Source organism: Ursus arctos, unplaced genomic scaffold, assembly GCF_023065955.2.
Source record: "Ursus arctos isolate Adak ecotype North America unplaced genomic scaffold, UrsArc2.0 scaffold_8, whole genome shotgun sequence".
Lineage (NCBI taxonomy): Eukaryota > Metazoa > Chordata > Mammalia > Carnivora > Ursidae > Ursus > Ursus arctos.
The window spans coordinates 74754755-74772293 of record NW_026623100.1 but is presented as its reverse complement, the minus strand read 5'-3'; positions in this window follow the sequence as shown (position 1 = coordinate 74772293).

Sequence of the window (17539 nt, the reverse complement as noted above, 5' to 3'; positions counted from 1 at the left end):
TAGCTTCTTGTGCCTCCATCACAACGCTTCTCACCCACACTCTAATTGTCAGCTGTTACATCTTTTTTCCCCCTGGACCTTACGCTCCATGAGAGTAGGGAGATTTCATATTCAATTCTGCTTCCCCAGATTCTGTCTGAATGACTAGGACATATTAGGTGCTCAGTTAATGCCTGTGAACGAACAAATGAATGAATGAATGAATGAATGAATAAAAGATATTTCTAGGCAGATCCCACACAAGAGTTGTTTTCTCTCTTTGTAAATGCTACTCTCTTATAGAACCCTTTCAACTCCAGCAGACCAGGAGAATGAATTTTACACCCAGTATATCTGCACAGAGACCAATATGTCTTTCAAGATTTCTACGACTTCTAGTTTGCTCTTTTGTGCAATAGAAAATAGCAATGTCAATAGCAAAGGTTAAGAAACATGCCAGCCAATAAAATATATATTTTTTAGAGACAGACTTAGAGGTTGAGACAGGTAGAAAGATAGAGAAGAATTTGGAACTACTTGCCAGTCCAAAATGGTTTGGTATGGATCATGAAAAGGCATAAGACACAGAAGTAACTGAGAGGATTTCAAAGATTTAAAAGCAGATAAAGAAGTAGATCCCAGCAGAACCAGGTCTTTCCAGCTAGTTCAGCACTAAAGAGAGTTGAACAGTTAAAAGCATCACCATGCTCTAGTGGAAACTTATATATTATTATAATATTCTTTAAATATGCATACATAAGATAATTAAATACAATAATGAAATTATAATAAAGTATAAAATAATGAAATTATAATAATTAAAGTATGAAATAATTTAATTATAGGTAATATGTACCATTATGTCAAGTAAGTTCTCTACTTATTTCTTGTTTTTAAAATACCAATTTTTTAGATATCAATTCAAAGAACTCTTCAGAAATTTTTAAGAAGAAAGGCATAGAAGGATTGGATACAACAGTGTACTTGTTCTCTTGTTAGCAGAGGCAGTAACAAAGAGAAGAAGCAACTCTTAAAGGACGGAGCCTCAACAGAGTCGCCCCCCACCCTGAGATGGGCACTCTACTCCTACAGCAGTGTCCTATGGGCACAGGTGGCCAGGTTTGCGTGAGTAGCTTCTCTGGGCTCTGGAATGTGGACATGCTTTCGAGCCACTGGAGCTGCCATAGAGGTAGCAGCTTGGTTGCTAGGAAAAAAACATGCAATGTTGACTAGAAGGGCTTGATTATTTTCACAGCATGAAAGGTAACGCTCATTACTGTTTTGCAGAGTATATCATTTGATCCTGACTGATACTGTCATCTGACTTCAATCTCTTGACTTCTTGATCCTAACATCAACCCTACCTCCTCTGGATTTGGTGTTATCACTGTTCTGACCTTCTTATTCTCCCACTTCCTTTAAAGATCATCTTTTCCTCTCTACCAGCTGCAAATTTGTGAGTTTCAAATTCCCTGCTCTTTCCTCTGGCCCAGAATCCAGCCTTGATTTTACCAGATCCATCTTTCCAGATACTTCCAGAGAAAGTGTTCAGTCATAACACAGCCAATCAAGAGAACTTTCCCAGATTAATATAGAGTGATTAGTGCTGGGACTCAAGCAAAAAATATGCACCCTTCTGTTTTGTTAGCAACATCAAAAATGACACCCAAAAGTATTAATATAATCATTATATACAGAGGAAGCAGGTCTAAGTCTTGAATAAGAGCCCTCATGGTAATTCCAATGTTTCTAAAGAACTGAGTAGGTAGTATTTGTCTCGTTGAAATAGAGGGACAAGCTGGGTCATGTCAGTTGAAAATTTGTACTCTATTTTTCCTTGTTCTTACTACTGCCAGAAGAAACTGTCAAACAAAATAGTTTCCTATTTCACTAGGAAATGGCTTCAGTTATCAATTTTCCCAGAAACTCTGCTCCCTGAGTGCTTTCAACAAAATTCCAATGTCCTATAGTCATGGAACTATGGAGCCAACAGGGAATCTGAAGATGCTTGAGACAGGAGGCTCTTAACTCCTCATAGACCCACCTGAGAGCATAGTGAATGGTACAGAGCTTTCCCTCAGAAAAGTGGCCTAGACACAATATTTTGCATACAACTTTACCTACATATCAGCCCTCCAAAGGCCATGTACCCCAAATGGAGCAGATCTAATCTGAACATCTAACCCAACCACCATCTTATTTACGGATAAAGAAAGCAAGATCCATGACAAAGCTGACTTGACAAAGTGACATTTGCTTGTCTTCCTGTCCACTTTCTTCCCATCACATGGCATGACCTCCCAATGAAAACTGCAACAATGTGAGCAGTTTAAATAGGAAATGGATATTTTAAGACCTTAGTTATCAATATAGGACTGTAGTTTGAGGTAAGATTGTAGATCATACTTAGAGTAAATCACTAAAAGTAAATCACTATCATAATAACATAATAATTATTGAACATCTACTATATACCAGGCAACACTCAAAATCATTAATCCTCATCACCAACCTACTACAGTTATAAAGCTTGTTCTATGGAGGGGCTGAATGACTTACCCAAGGTCATACAGGCTGTAAGTGACAGAGACAGGGTGTGACCCCAAAATGTGGCAGCAGTACCTGTGCCTGGAACCACCCTGTGACATTGTTCTGTCACAAGGTGAATTTGCAAAACAAATATAGTTTTGGTCTTTTTTAATGAAGTATCTTTTTCTTCCTGTCAAGAATCTGCAGGGGCTCAATTTAAGCAAAGCCTGCTCTCTAACATGCAGTAATGAATAGTTAAGAATGGTTTGCAATTAACCAATCAATTTTTTGTATCTTAATCCATGCTCTTCAAGGGCTTCAAATTGCTTGGAAGTGTTCTCTCAAGCATTTTAAACATTTCTCCCTATAATATCGTTTACACTATTCATTTCTAAAACTTATAAAGAAATTGTTTTACTTGACTGAGGTTTTCATTTCCCTAATACTTGTAACTAAATTAATAAGATTCATAGTTGGCTTCATTTTTTTTTAAGACTAAAAAAGGGTCTTACAGATCATTTAGTTTGACCCACTCATTTTGTATGGAGGAAAAGGAGCCTCAATACAGTAAAGGTGATTCTTAGGAAGCTCGCACAGCCAATTGTTAGACACACAGGACTAAGACACAGTTGTGCTTCCCTATAGCAGGCCTGGGTCCTATCCCACATCCTGCCACAGCTATCCAAGGCTTTAATTTATTTCCAGTGATTACTTCATTCTTTTCAAATGAAAAGCAAACTCAAGTAATATTAGAATTTTTCTAGACACTAACAATGAATTGTGAAAAAAGGAAATTAAGAAAGCAATCCCATTTACAATAGCATCCAAAAAAGTAAATAAAATACTTAGGAATACTTAACCAAAGACAAAAAACACTTGTACACTGGGGGGAAAAAAAGGAGTTGAAGTTGCAGCAGACTTGAGTGGTAAATTCACTGGCAATAAAAATATAGTAGCTATTACTTTGTTACTTTTTTACAATATACAAAATGCATAATTTTTAAAGCCTTGGTTACTGTATCAACCATCTTTCCTCATACTTTAAAACGGGAATTTCAAAGCATTATCTTAAATAAAATTTAAAAACAACAGAAATATAAGCATTTGCCAGCATATGATGAAATCTTTCAACTAAAACTTCAAAATGAGAACCAGAGCAAAAGGAAATTAAACCTCCCCTCTGCTCTGTTTCCCTGACACTCTGCCTAACCTCCCCAGGATTTGAACCCCCTGGATGTCTGGACTCAGTCTGTTTCAGGCAGGTGGAGAGGGAATGAACATCTCTCAGGGCCAGAGGAGCCAAGCCCTGGGCCAGATACTTTGCAAGAAGCCTCTGATTTTCTGTTCACAGCAAATGTAACACCCACTTCTGAGGTGGTCAACTTAGGCTCAGAGATGAAGGAACTTGCCCAAATCTCAGCTGCAGAACATGAGAGGTAGAACAGGTATGCAAGCTTAGACCTGCTATTCTCAGCATGTGTGCTCTTTTCACAAAAAAATGCCACCTAGAATGGATAAAGAAGTGATTGTGTGTGTGTGTGTGTGTGTGTGTATATATATATATATACATACACATATATATACACACACATACACATATATATATAATGGAATATAACTCAGCCATAAAAAATAAGACATATATATATATTATATTTATATATATATATATATATATAAAACAGAAAACTGCTAAAGTATGTACATTTGGCACCTGGAAAAGATGGGTGCTCTTGGGGAGTAACAGACATCTGGAATCTTCTAACACGTGTGTGATGATTCTGCCACCCGAAAACCATCTGCAGAACAGGCAACTTCGGGGTGCCCCATGAAGCAGTGGGCAGCCACATGCTGGGGCTCTGGCTACTGGTGCAACGCACTCAATAGAGCTTTTCTGTCGTGCAGGTCCTAGTGGCTCCAAGAGGTTTTTTTTCTGTTGTGCAGGTCCTAGTGGCTCCAAGAGGTGTTTTTTTTTTTTTTATGTAAAGTTCGATGATTCATTAGTTGCGTATAACACCCAGTGCACCATGCAATACGTGCCCTCCTTACTACCCATCACCAGCCTATCCCATTCCCCCACCCCCCTCCCCTCTGAAGCCCTCAGTTTATTTCTCAGATGCAGTATCAGTCTGCTGAGTGGGGTTACTAGCATATAAAGTAGGCAGCATATGATCACTGGTTTGCTGAGGGTTAACCTGTCCTAATGCCCTTCTCTAGACAAAGCAAATTTCACCAAAAAAAAAAAACCCAAAAACAAAAACTGAGTTCCTGTGGCCCCAGTGATTTGCTATGATCATTAAATGCTAATCATCCAGAAATCCGATGAGTACATGGCCTTAGAAATGAGCCTGGACTCTGAATTCCAGACAATCCATTTGTTCATGCAACAGACATTCACTGGCATTGACCTCAAGTCAGGGTCTTGCCAGCTACTGTGGATTTGGGGATAGGGGAAAAAAATGGCCCCTGAATTCAAATAACGTATAGTCTACCTTGCAGACAATTAAACAATTAAAATCCTGTGAAAAGTTTGCTAAATGGGGTAAAGGCAGGGTTTAGGAGTTTAGAGGAAAGAAAACCCCAGTCATGCCAGAGAAGGGAGTAAGGCTCCACAAAGGACGCAGGAATCAGGCTGAATGTGGGTAGGCACTTGCCGAGCAGGGAGTGAGCTGCTAGAGTGAGCTAGAAGTGTTGAAGCTGTAGAGGTTATGGATAAGAATACAGATTTGGAATCAAGTGGTCCACGGTTCAAAATAGTCTTTGCAACTTAGTAACAGCAGCCCCTCAGAAACTATGGGAGATAACAGATCTAGTTTAAAAGGAGCTAGATTTCCTTGGGGGAGGGGGTAATTTGTTGCACAGCTATACATAATTGATACACTGTGAAACTAATGAGGCTTAAATTTCAGGGCTCCTCACTTGCTCTGAGCTCTTCCAAAATCCTAAAATGAGGGGGAGGGCATCCCCAAACCCTAACGTCAAGGGGAGGGGGTCCCCAAGCAGTATGTTCACACGGTCACAAGTTTTTGTAAACATGCAAATTTAAGATATTGGATTTTTGTAATGTTTGAAATATTTGTTAGAAATTTTTAATCTTTAATTAGTTGTGCTTTTTAAATTTATTCTAAACACCAACTTTTATAGCAAAATGAATATATAAATATGCAAACAGACACACACGTATACAAGTGTGATGTTGTGCTTAGTGAGATGTGTGTGATACTATATATAAACAGGATATTACTTGGAGAATTAAATAAACTTCATTTCCTGGTGCGGATGAATCCAGAGTCCCCCTTCCCCCAATCAATTTCTTCCCTTGCACCTCTTTCCATCCCTTTCTCGTGGCACCTCCGTGCAGAGCTCTGCCCCTCACCAACTTCTCCAAGGAATCTGGTCTCACCAAATAATGTGTGATTTTCTCATGTTTCAGGAGAGGCTGGCAGCTTCATGAGGAAGAGAACACACTGTGCCTCTCTAAGCACCCCATCACCACATGGCTGACCTTCTCTTAGGGCACATCCACTCACCATTTGACCCAACCCCAAGGCCCCCAGTCCCAAAGTGCCACTTTTCTGTCAGGGGCAGAGCCCTAGAAAGTTCCGTCTCATCCCTCCCTGCCCCTACTTTTCTCCTGAAGATGCCTCCCTGCAACTCTAGGGAACAACGTGTCCCAACTGGTTGTAAAATCCATGCTGGAACATCTGGACGAGCATCGCCTTAAAAACAAGTCTGAGATATGACTCGCTGCCCTCCTTTACGTAAGGTTAAAGAGCACAGTGCATCCAGTAATACAACTTAACTGAGAAACGTTAATAAGAAAAGACCAGAGGCAAGTGTGTCTCCAGTGTATCACATCCACTCCAGATGAATAGAACTCACAGCACGGTGTAGAAATTAAGGTCCCGCAGGAGTTCAAAGAGAGAAAAATCATGAAAAAGCAAAGGATGGCATGGTCCTGGGAACTCAAAGGAACCCGCATCATAGCACTGAGACCTTACTTACCCTGAGTTGTGATTTAGTTTCACCTGTATCACGTTGTCAGTATTGTTCTTTTGAATTGTATTTGTGCTGTGCTTGTCTGTATGTAATTTGTAAATGTGTTTTAATTGTGGACCCATATAAGGACTATAAGCAGGAGGAACTTAAACACTCTTCATGTTGGTTCATGTCTAACTAAGTCAACATTTGGGGTCAGGGGTGTGTGTGGGTATTTCCTCAAGTATAAGAAATACTGGCATAACATTACGGAAAAAGATAAAAGAAAAATATAAAAGGAATTCTCACTATGATCTCAGTTATTCATTTGTTCACTCACTCATTCAATACATGTTTATTGAATACTGATTATCCATGGGCAAATACCATTTGAAATATTGGGTAGAGCAATAAATAAGTTAGGTCATGATTCTCCTGCATCTTACTTTCTAGAAAAAAAAAAAAGAAGGAAAAATAAATTGTTTTTAAAAGACTTTTAAAATGTGATGTCTGCACAGAAGAAAATAAGAAACTGGGAGGCTATTCTGATTTCATGAATAGAAAAGGTCTTTCTGTGGAAGCGACATTAGAGTTTATACCTGGAAAGGAGCAGCCATGTGCAAACACCAGAGAATTAATGTTCCAGGCAGACAAAGCAGGAAGTGCAAAGGCCCTGGGGCGAGATTGCTGGAAAAGAATGAGTAAGGGGAAGAGGAGGAAAGATACTCAGGTTTAGACCATATTGAGGCTTTTAAGCAGTTTGAATGAAATCTATATTTTATTCTAGGTGCAACGGGAAGCTTTTGGAAAGTTTCTTAGAGGGCAATGAGAGGATTCAATTTACACATAGATCACTCTAACAACTCTGTGAAAAATAAAACTAATTCTTCAAAACAAGGGTGAAAATAGGTAAGTCAGAAAGCTACTGAAGTAGACCAAGTAATAAATGATAGGGGCTGGGTGATGGAGTGGCAGTAGGAATGGAAAGAAGTGGGTAGATCTGGGATATAGTCAGAGGTATAATCCTCTGATTTACTGACGGATTGAATGTAAAGATTTGACATAAGAAGGTGAAAGAGAGAAAGAGAAGATTCGTACATGTTCACAGGCTTTTGGACTGAGTGTTTTTAAAAAACTAGAACAGCATGGATATAAAAAAAACTGAAAATATAACAAAGCATTAAGAGTAAATATGTTTGAATGGTATAAATAAGGTTACTTTTTTATGTGATATTCATTATTTTTTTCAGTTTTTTTATGTTCAATTAGCAGACATATAATACATCATTAGTTTTTGATGCAGTGTTCAACAATTCATTAGTTGCATATAACGCCCAGTGCCCATCACCACACGTGCCCTCCTTAATACCCATCACCCTGTTACCCCCCAGTAACCTCCCCTCTGTAACCCTGAGTTTGTTTCCTGGAGTCCAGAGTCTTTCATAGTTTGTCTCCCTCTCTGATATTCATTATTTTTAAATGAAAATATACGATCAACACTTTTTACATTGATACATTTTATATTCCTGGTAATAAACTTTTTCTTTTTCCCACACACAGTCAAGGCCCCAAGTCAAGTGAGGAAGGTAGAGGTCTTTGTCAGGAGTCTGAAAAGATGCCCAGAATAGAGGAAGCCAAAGATGGGGACCCAGGTCAATGAATGACCTCACAGGAAGTAAGGGCACAGGGAGCCAGAGTGGGAGATTTGACTTAACTCAGCTGCTAAGATCCACCTGTGCTGCTCAACTGATTCCAAAGAGTCAGCAACACCTATCTGCTCGTGCTGAGCAGTAACAACTCCTGCCGGTATCATCGTCCTCCCTGGGCCCCATGGAATGACGGGGATGTTCCTCCACTGAGATGCGCAGCTGGTACCAATCCATTCCCATCCCCACTGTGCACAGAAGAAAACATTGAACGAGGTGGCTGGGAGGTCCCACCCACATGGCTGCATTTTATCCTCACTATGATCATTCTTATTTATTAGCACAGCCAACTTTATATGATTTTATAGGTGGCAGAACTGAGAAACAAACACAGTGCATTTCTAAGATTACACAGCTATTTGGTGATTCAGTCCTATGTTCTTCCCAGCACACTATTAAACACAGCAGTTCAGTGCTGCCCAACCTTTTTCACACGGTGCCACACACAGAAACTGGTACTTTTACAGGATGCTGGGGCAAATGGACATGGATGCTCAAGGCCTGGTACAATCCCCTCAGGGGTTCCATCTGCCTCGGGGCTTATGTGGTCACACAAAAGCAAATGGGCAACCATCTCCACATACCTTTTGTCGAGGGGGTACTTAATCTGGTGGTTCCCAAATTTTCCAAAGCTTTGGAAAGTTGTTTTTTGGAGATTTTTTTGTCTTGTTATTGTTGTTTTGTTTTGTTTTGTTTTTGTTTAGAGAGGGAGGGGAGGGGAGGGACAAAGGGAGGTGGAGGGAGAGAATCTTAATCCACACCCAGCACAGAGCCTGACATGGGCTTCAAACCCACGACACTGAGATCATGACCTGAGCTGAAATCAAGAGTCGGATGCCCAACCTACTGAGCCACCCAGGTGTCCCCAAAATTTGGAAAGTTTTTAAATACGGATTTCCAGGCCTCATCCAAAACATATTGGTTAAATCACTTTCCACTGCAAACAACAGAAAATACTGAGTCAAAGTGTCTTAAACAATTAACAGGAAGTTTAGGTGTTGGTCAGTTAGGACACAGTGCCATTCTGAGTGCATCGGCTTTGCCTTCAGGCTGGCTCCCTTCCTTGTTCCAGCATGGATGCAACACTTCTGGGCATTAAAGCAGCTTCTGTTACACAATGTCCAGCAATGTGCAGAGGCAGACAGACCATCTTTTTTTATGTCTCTATCTCAAATTTAGGTGGTCCCATGCCATTAGCCTCGTGTATTTTAACATAATTAGCCTCTTGTAAATAACCACAACTGGCTCACATGCTTACACTTTAGAAAGGGAGGGATGGGATCATCCTGATTGGTGAGGCAGGGATACGAATACTCTCCCCCGATTCAGGGAACACCCTATCAAAACTGGGGTTTGCCAGTTAGGAACAAAGTGGGTCAGCAACCATTACTGGATGCTGCAAAAACCAAATCGAAATCCCCGAAAAGCCCTAAAACCTACTTTTACAAGAACTATAAGATGGTTACAATTATCAGCCAGGTTTGGAAACCACTGTCCTGAACTCACAGTGGCTACCAGTCCGTTTGTTGCCTTCGTATAAACTAGAAGATAACCCCCGTCTTTCAGATCTAGCCTCGTGAGCGTCCAGCTGTGAGCAGATGGCAGCTTTGTCTGAATGAGAAAAAGGAGCCCATTCCCATTCATCTGCACCTCGGGGAGCAGGGCAAGGGCTATGTTTCAGCCCCCCAAATCCTCTCCCCTCACTGTGCCCGGGGCATGCCAGTAAATGTTTAACCACCAGCGTGGTGGCTGGTGACGGGTACGGCGTGCCAATTTCTGGACTGTAACTATGCCCCGTGCAGCCAATTTGAAGCTCCCGATCTCACGCGACTGAACGCGGAGCTGGGAAGTGCTGTTCACAGTCGGCTCCCACAAGAGGTACGAGTCAGCATTGGCACACCTTGGTCATGGAAACACCCAGGTGAACAACACAACCTGCACAGCCAGACGCAGCAGACCCGCCCGGAACTACACCTGTCCCACGTGGGGAGACACGACCAAAATCAAACTCTGGCAGGATTTTATAAAAAATGAGTTCTTAGTTCTAAGTACAAACTCTTCTAACTGCGTTTTAAAAATCGTTGTTTCAGAGACCTCCCTCCACCCGAAACGATACTCCATTTGAAAACTAATAATGAACAGAAACTATATATTTTAAGTAACATAATGATCATGACTACAAGCTATTGCTCATTAGTGGGAAAGAAAATCTTATATAAAAAAAAGTAGAATTCAAAGGACTCTAAGTAAGGAATTAATCACTTTTATAAATAGCGTCAAAGAAATGATTATACCTTTGGATTCTGTTGAAAGCACAAAATTTATTTTAGAAAACTCCTACCCCTGATACTACTTAATAATATAGAGGAATCTTAAGCAATCTATTAAATAGTATGCAATTTTTCCTTTGCCTCAAATACTTACTTTAAATCCTGTTTTATATAAATGCTGGCATGCCCCTCCCATTTTTTAAAATTTTTTACAACATGGGGCCCAAAATTAAGGAGTTTGGTATAGCCCAGCAGTGAAAAGTATCATCTCTCCATCAAGCTGCCTCAGATGAAGCCCCAGCTCTACTACCTGCCATGGGTATAATCGTGGTCCAGCCATGTCACCTCTCTTCCAACTCCAGTGGCCTCACGGATAACGTGAAGGTAATAGCAGTAACTGTATCTCAGGACTTCTCTACGAAGGGGAGAGGAAATAATTCATGCCTATGCTCAGCACTGTGCCCAGCACATGGTAGATACTCCTAGACATCTGCCACAGGGCACTCAGTCACATGGGCAGATCTAGTGACCAAAACCCTGTGGCCTTGGTCCAACCAACCAACCAACTAACCAACCATCATGATAGCTACACTTCAAGCACTTCTCAGAGTCCATCACGCAATCTGTGTCCGGCTCAGGACAAGTATTCTAATTCACATGTTTTTATTTCACAGTCACAGCTGTAGGATTTTATGGATGCACTTCTTCTTTCCCCCTCACTGTTCATGTCTCCCAGATGGTTTTTATTGCCTCCACCCCAACATCGCACTATGTGTTTTGTCACCCACTTAGGACTTAAAGAGAAAGTCCCTGATCTAAATGACAAAAGAAGATTCCTATGTATGTTTACAAAATGTGGTGCTTTTATTTTGAGGATAGGAATGGGGTTTTTTGTTTTTACTTTTCTGTGTGTTTTCTTGCAAAGACCACGTAGACTGGCTAGGTAAGGAGCAGGAAGAGGTAGAAGGTGAACTTGGATAGGAGGAGACGAGAACCTTTGATGGTGGAAGAAGAGGAATCTTCCATTATGAGGATGAGATAGCTAAGGGTAAGGAGCCTCAGAGCTGTGCGTCACCAACTAAAGACCAACTAAGGACCACACCTCCTGCCCCCACCCACCACCTCTCCATCATCTGTGGACAGCACACTTTCAGTGACCCTAGCCCCTAGGGTTAAGTTTTTACAGGGAAAATGGATGGACAACTTCTGGCAGGATACCGCCCCCCCCTTCCATAAACACACTGGCCAGGATCAGCTGGAAAGTTCCCTATGGGTCATGCTGGGGCCAACACATCACCTCTACTATACACAGACTAGTGCAGGTGTTCCACAGCAGGGTTTCTCGACCTCCATGCTATTGACATTTTGGCTAGACAATCAATTATGTGGAGCTATCCCATGCATTGTGGTCGCACCTGGCCCCTACTTGTAACAACCAAAAATGCCTCCAGACGTTGTCAAATGTCCCCAGGGGGGCAAAATCACTCTTGGATGAGAAACACTGTTTTACACAATAACCACATGACACAGCTATGATGCCTATGGCACAGAAAAAAAAGAAATACAGATCATCTGTAGGTTGCCCATGGTCCCAGAACTAACGAACGGCATGCCCTATTCGTGTATATCTTTACTATTCTGCCTCTCATTATGTAACTTCCAAGCCTAGCTCAGACTCTTTAAGACTAGGCATTTCATAAATGTTTGTTAAATCCATCAATAAATGAATAAACTTTATAAATGTCACATTTTAATTCTCCAGGTCCTAGTCTTCCATCAGAGTAAATAAGAAGAAAGCTCCTATTCAGTAACAAGACCCACTTGTTGGATCTCAGGACCGAAGTCGTGATACCCAGCCGAGTTCACACCAGTATTCAGTGGACTTTCATTTCGAGGGGCCTGAGTTACACGAGGTTACACTGAAACGATGGGTAGCAGATCAGAAAGATCACAGGAGCTGTGTGACAGACCCAGGACAAGTGTTAGTTTCTCTGACACTCAGGGTTCTCATTCCTAAAATATTCTCACACCACTCTCTTGTGAGGCCCAGAGATGTGGCAGGTAAAGTGTCTGTGACAAACCCTGGCACATAGGTGACAATCAGTAAAAACTCCTGCCATCATTATCAGTCCTCGCTGACATAAACTGTCTGCATAAACATAAATCAGAGAACAGTGGGATGTTGCCCCCTTCCTCCCTATAACAGCTAAGATCCTGAATCCTGGATATTTCAATTCTTATAAAGAACAGGAGCGGCGAGCCTTGGCCTGGGTGTCAGGAGAGCTGGATTCTTGTTCTGACCCTAATTAGCCGTGAGAAGGTGACTATGTCACTTGACCCACTGAGACTGTTTCATTGTCTGATATTTAGAAGATACGTGATAGCTCAGATCTTTCCTCAATGTCTTATTCTTTGAACCTGTATATATGAGAGGACCATCTGTGTAGCAGTAATAAAACAACCATCTCCCCTAAGCCATTCCAGTGCACGGCTATGGAATTTAGATTAGAGCTGTAAAAAATCAATAATCAAGCCACCAAACATCTAAGTTAGCTATCATGACTTGATTATTTCCATGCATGGCAAATAACTTGGATTTAAATATTTATGACTTTGCAGCCAGTTCAGGAATGTCGTCTTCTGTCATGTATTGAATAAAAATAATCAATGGAAACTAATGCCTCCCATCAAGCTTTTTCTTTTAAAAAAATCAATCTTCCAACACGAGGCCTAAACTTATAAATACTGAGCAACCCACTCTTTCCTATGTTTGTGACATTCTCTCCATCCCAAATGCTCTAGCAGCTTTCAAGGCCTACTGCAGTTGGACAATGAAGTCTCTTGAACTTCTCAGAAGACGTTGACACCTGCGGCCTGTGAATTCATTCAGTCGAATATATTCATGACACATTTATTGAACACTTAGTCATATTCCCTGGAGCTCAGGGCGGTGGAGAGGATTACAAAACCACACAGAAGTATTTATACACTGTGCTCTAAGAGCACCTTATGAGATGAAAGTCTAAGGGAAGGTTAAAAGGGCAAAGTTGGGGAGATGGTATGAGAGAATGGTGGGAGGTAGAAGAGAGGGACAAGTTGATGCCACTGCTCTGTTCTTGAATCACTGCATCTTTAGTAAATAAGACACTGTTTCAGAAGCATGATCTGTGATAGAGCATAATTAATAAGCCTATAGAGAAAGGTTAAGGATGACTTGTGTTAGCTGGCATGAGCCAGGGCAAGCTTAATGAGAGGGTGGACATGATCAGATTAGAATTTCATAAGAAAACTCTGACAATACTGAAAACAGCATGGAAGATGGACCAGAGAAGGCCAAGACCAGAGAAGAAAAGACAGGGACAGTTAGGAGTCTGCTGAAGTGACAGAGATCAGATACCATGGTGACAGGGACAAAAGGCAGTACTAATAAGTGAACATGAGGACAAAGTTCAAAAGATATTAAGGGGTAAAATCGACAGAACTTTATTGAATGTGAGGATTGAGAGGGCAGAGTCAGTGATGATATCTAGACTCCTGACTTGGAAGGTGGGGTGCATGAATTCACCCATCGAGGGGATTCAGCAAGCAGAGCAGACTTTGGGGTAGAATAAAGTCAATTTGACGTATGTTGAGTCTGAAGTGCCAGTGGAACGTCAGTGGAGATGTCCACGGGGCATTTGGAAGTTCAGAAAAGTGATAAGAGCTGAAGATGTAGACTTTTTAACCTTTTGTGTGTGTGTGGAAAATACAACACATGTCCAGAAAAGTATATATATATATATAAATATAAAACTTAATAAATTATTAAAAACATCCACATAATTCCCACCCAGGTCAAGAAATAGGAAATAGAACATTTCCAATTCCAAAAGCCACCTGACCACCTTTTCCTGATCACAACCATGCCCATCTCTCTTAGCTGAACCACTATACTTGATTTTATGGTAATCATTTCCTTCTTTTCTTATTTTTAACACCTAATTATACATTCTTAATGACTCTAGTTTAATTCTGCCTGTTTTGACCTTTATATAAATGGAATGATATGGGGCACATTCTTTTACGTCTAATGTCTTATCTTCCACGTATTTGCAAAATTCATCCAAGTCACTTGCTCTGTGTTACTGTAGTTCATTTCTTTTCTTTTATGTTTTCTTTTTTATTTTTTAAATTTACATTTAAATTCAATTAATACATATAATGTATTATTTGTTTCAGGGGTACAGTTCTGTGATTCATCAGTCTTATATAATACCCAGTGCTCATTATAACACATACCCTCCCCAATGTTCATCACCTAGTTACCCCATCCCCCCCAACTCCCCTCACTTCTGTAATGCTCAGTTTGTTTCCTGGAGTCCAGAATCTGTCATGGTTTGTCTCTCTCTCTGATTTCTTCCCATTCAGTTTTCCCTCCCTTCCCCTATGGTCCTCTATTCCATATATGAGTGAAACCATATGATAATTGTCTTTCTCTGATTGCCTTATTTCACCTAGCATAATACCCTCCAGTTCCATCCATATTGATGTAAGTGGTAGGTATTCATCCTTTCTGATGGCTGAGTACTATTTCATTGTATAGATGAACCACATCTTCTTTATCCATTCATCTGTTGAAGGGCATCTCCGCTCCTTCCACATTTTGGTTATTGTGGACAATGCTGCTATGAACACGGGGTGCATGTGCCCCTTCTTTTCACTACATCTGTATCTTTGGGGCAAATACCTAGTACTGCAATTGCTGTATCATAGGGTAGCTCTATTTTTAATGTTTTGAGGAACCTCCGTACTTTTTTCCAGAGTGGCTGTACCAACATGCATGCCCACCAACAGTGTAAGAGGGTTCCATTTTCTCCATATCCTTGCCAACATTTGTTGTTCCCTGTCTTGTTAATTTTGTTTGTTTGGTTTTTTTTAAGGGTAGTTGTAGGTTTACAGCAAAATGGAGAAGAAGGTACAGAGATGTCCCATATACTACCTGCTCCCACACATATATAGCATCTCCATTATCAACATCACTCATCAGAATGATTCATTTCTTTTCACTGGAATATAGTACTTTTATTTTTTGCTGCTGGATCTCAGAGTTGACTTGGCTATTATGAATAAAGCTGTTATGAACACACTTCTACTCATCACCTGATAGACATTTCTGTTGGGTAATTAACTTGGAATGGAATGGGTAGGCAAGAGATCGCATGGTGTTGTCGACTTTAGAAGACTTCAACTATGTTTATGGTAACTGTCCCAATTTACACAACCATCCATAATAAATATGGGTTCCAGTTGCTACACAAACTTGCCAACACGTGAGAGCAGGTGCCTTTTGAGTTTCAGCCATTCTGGTGGGTGTGTAGGGGCACCAGGTGCAGCATTTCCCCAGTAATTAATAAAGTTGAACACCTTTCCATCTGTGTATGAATCATTTAGATACCCTCTTTGTGTAATGACTCTTATTATCTTGCCTTTTTCCCCACTGGGTTGTCTTCTTCTTGGGGGGGGGGGGTGTCTTTTTGTTATTGAGTTATAGGAGATCTTTATACTTTCTAGGTAAAAGCCCTCTGTTAGTTATGTATATTGCAAACAGGTTTTCTCACTTTTTTTTTCTTTTTAAAGGAAGATTATTGATGAACAGAAGTTTAAATTTTAATGTATTCTAGTTATCAAGCTTTTTTCTTATGCTTAATGTTTTTTTGTTTGTTTAGTTTTTTAAAAAGTTATCTCAAAGACATGAAGATATTCTTCTAAACTTTCAAGAAGTTTCATTGTTTTGACTTTCTCATGCAGTGAGTCTCCAATTCCCGAGGAACTGATTTTGCATATGGCTTGAGGTTGGTATCAAGTTTCTTTTTTTTTCCCTTACAGATATCCAATTGTTGCGCATCATAAATCTAGTACTTGTGCATGTGTGCATCTGTTTATGGGATCTCTAGTCTGTCCCGCTTGGCTGTCTATCTGTAGCTTCTTTTTTGAGGTGTTTTGGCTATTTGGGGCTCTTTACTATTCCATATGAATAGAATAATCCCATGCATAGTCCTACAAACTACTGGATTTTTGCTAGGAATCAAATTGAATTTATAGATGCATTTAGGAATAACTGACAGCTTTATTTGATTGAGTCTTCCAATCCATGAACTTGGAATACTTGTCCACTTACTTCAGTTTTTATTAATTTCTCCCAAATTTTTTTAAAGATTTTATTTATTTATTTGACAGAGAGAGACAGCAAGAGAGGGAACACAAGCAAGGGCAGTGTGGGAAGGAGAGGAAGGACTCCCACTGAGCAGGGAGCCTGATGCGGGGCTCGATCCCAGAACCCCGGGATAATGGCCTGAGCCGAAGGCAGACACTTAGCAGCTGAGCCACCCAGGCGCCCCAAATTTCTCCCAAATTTTCTGTCTAGAGGTCTTGCACTTTTTTTGATTAGACTCATTTCTTTAAATTTCTTTTCTAATTGGAATTTTTGAAACTTTATGTTCCATGTGATACTGTTTATAAAAAAAAATGAACTGTCTTTTATTTTATTGATCTTATATCTAACAACCTCGCTAAACTCCTTTTCTGATTTTGCTAATTTATGAGTATTCTTTTAGATTTGCTACATTCAAAATTATATCACTAGCAAATGATGACAGTTTGATCTCCTTATTTCCATTCTTATAACTTGATTTGTCCTCCTTGCCTTACTGCACTGGCTACACCTCTCAGGGTTAAATAGAAGTGGTGAGCGTGGGTATTCTTATTCCCAGGCTCAAGTGGAAAATCTTTTTATGGATATATATACAAAATCCTTAATGAAGTATGAACATACTGAACTCTGTCATATATCAAAAAGGGCAATATATCCTGCCCAAACGAGATATTTCAGAAACGCAAGTTCTTGACTCAGATTGGCCTTTAATGCTTCTTTTTGGTAATAACCTGGTCAGAATTTTGCTCGTCAAGTCATGAAACAATAGGAAATATTGTTCCTCTTTCTCTTCTCAGGAGGATTTCCTCCTTAAATATTTGGTAGAATTTTCTGGGAAAGCCATAGGATTCTGGATTTTTTTTCTTGGTGGGAACTCTTTTGTTTAT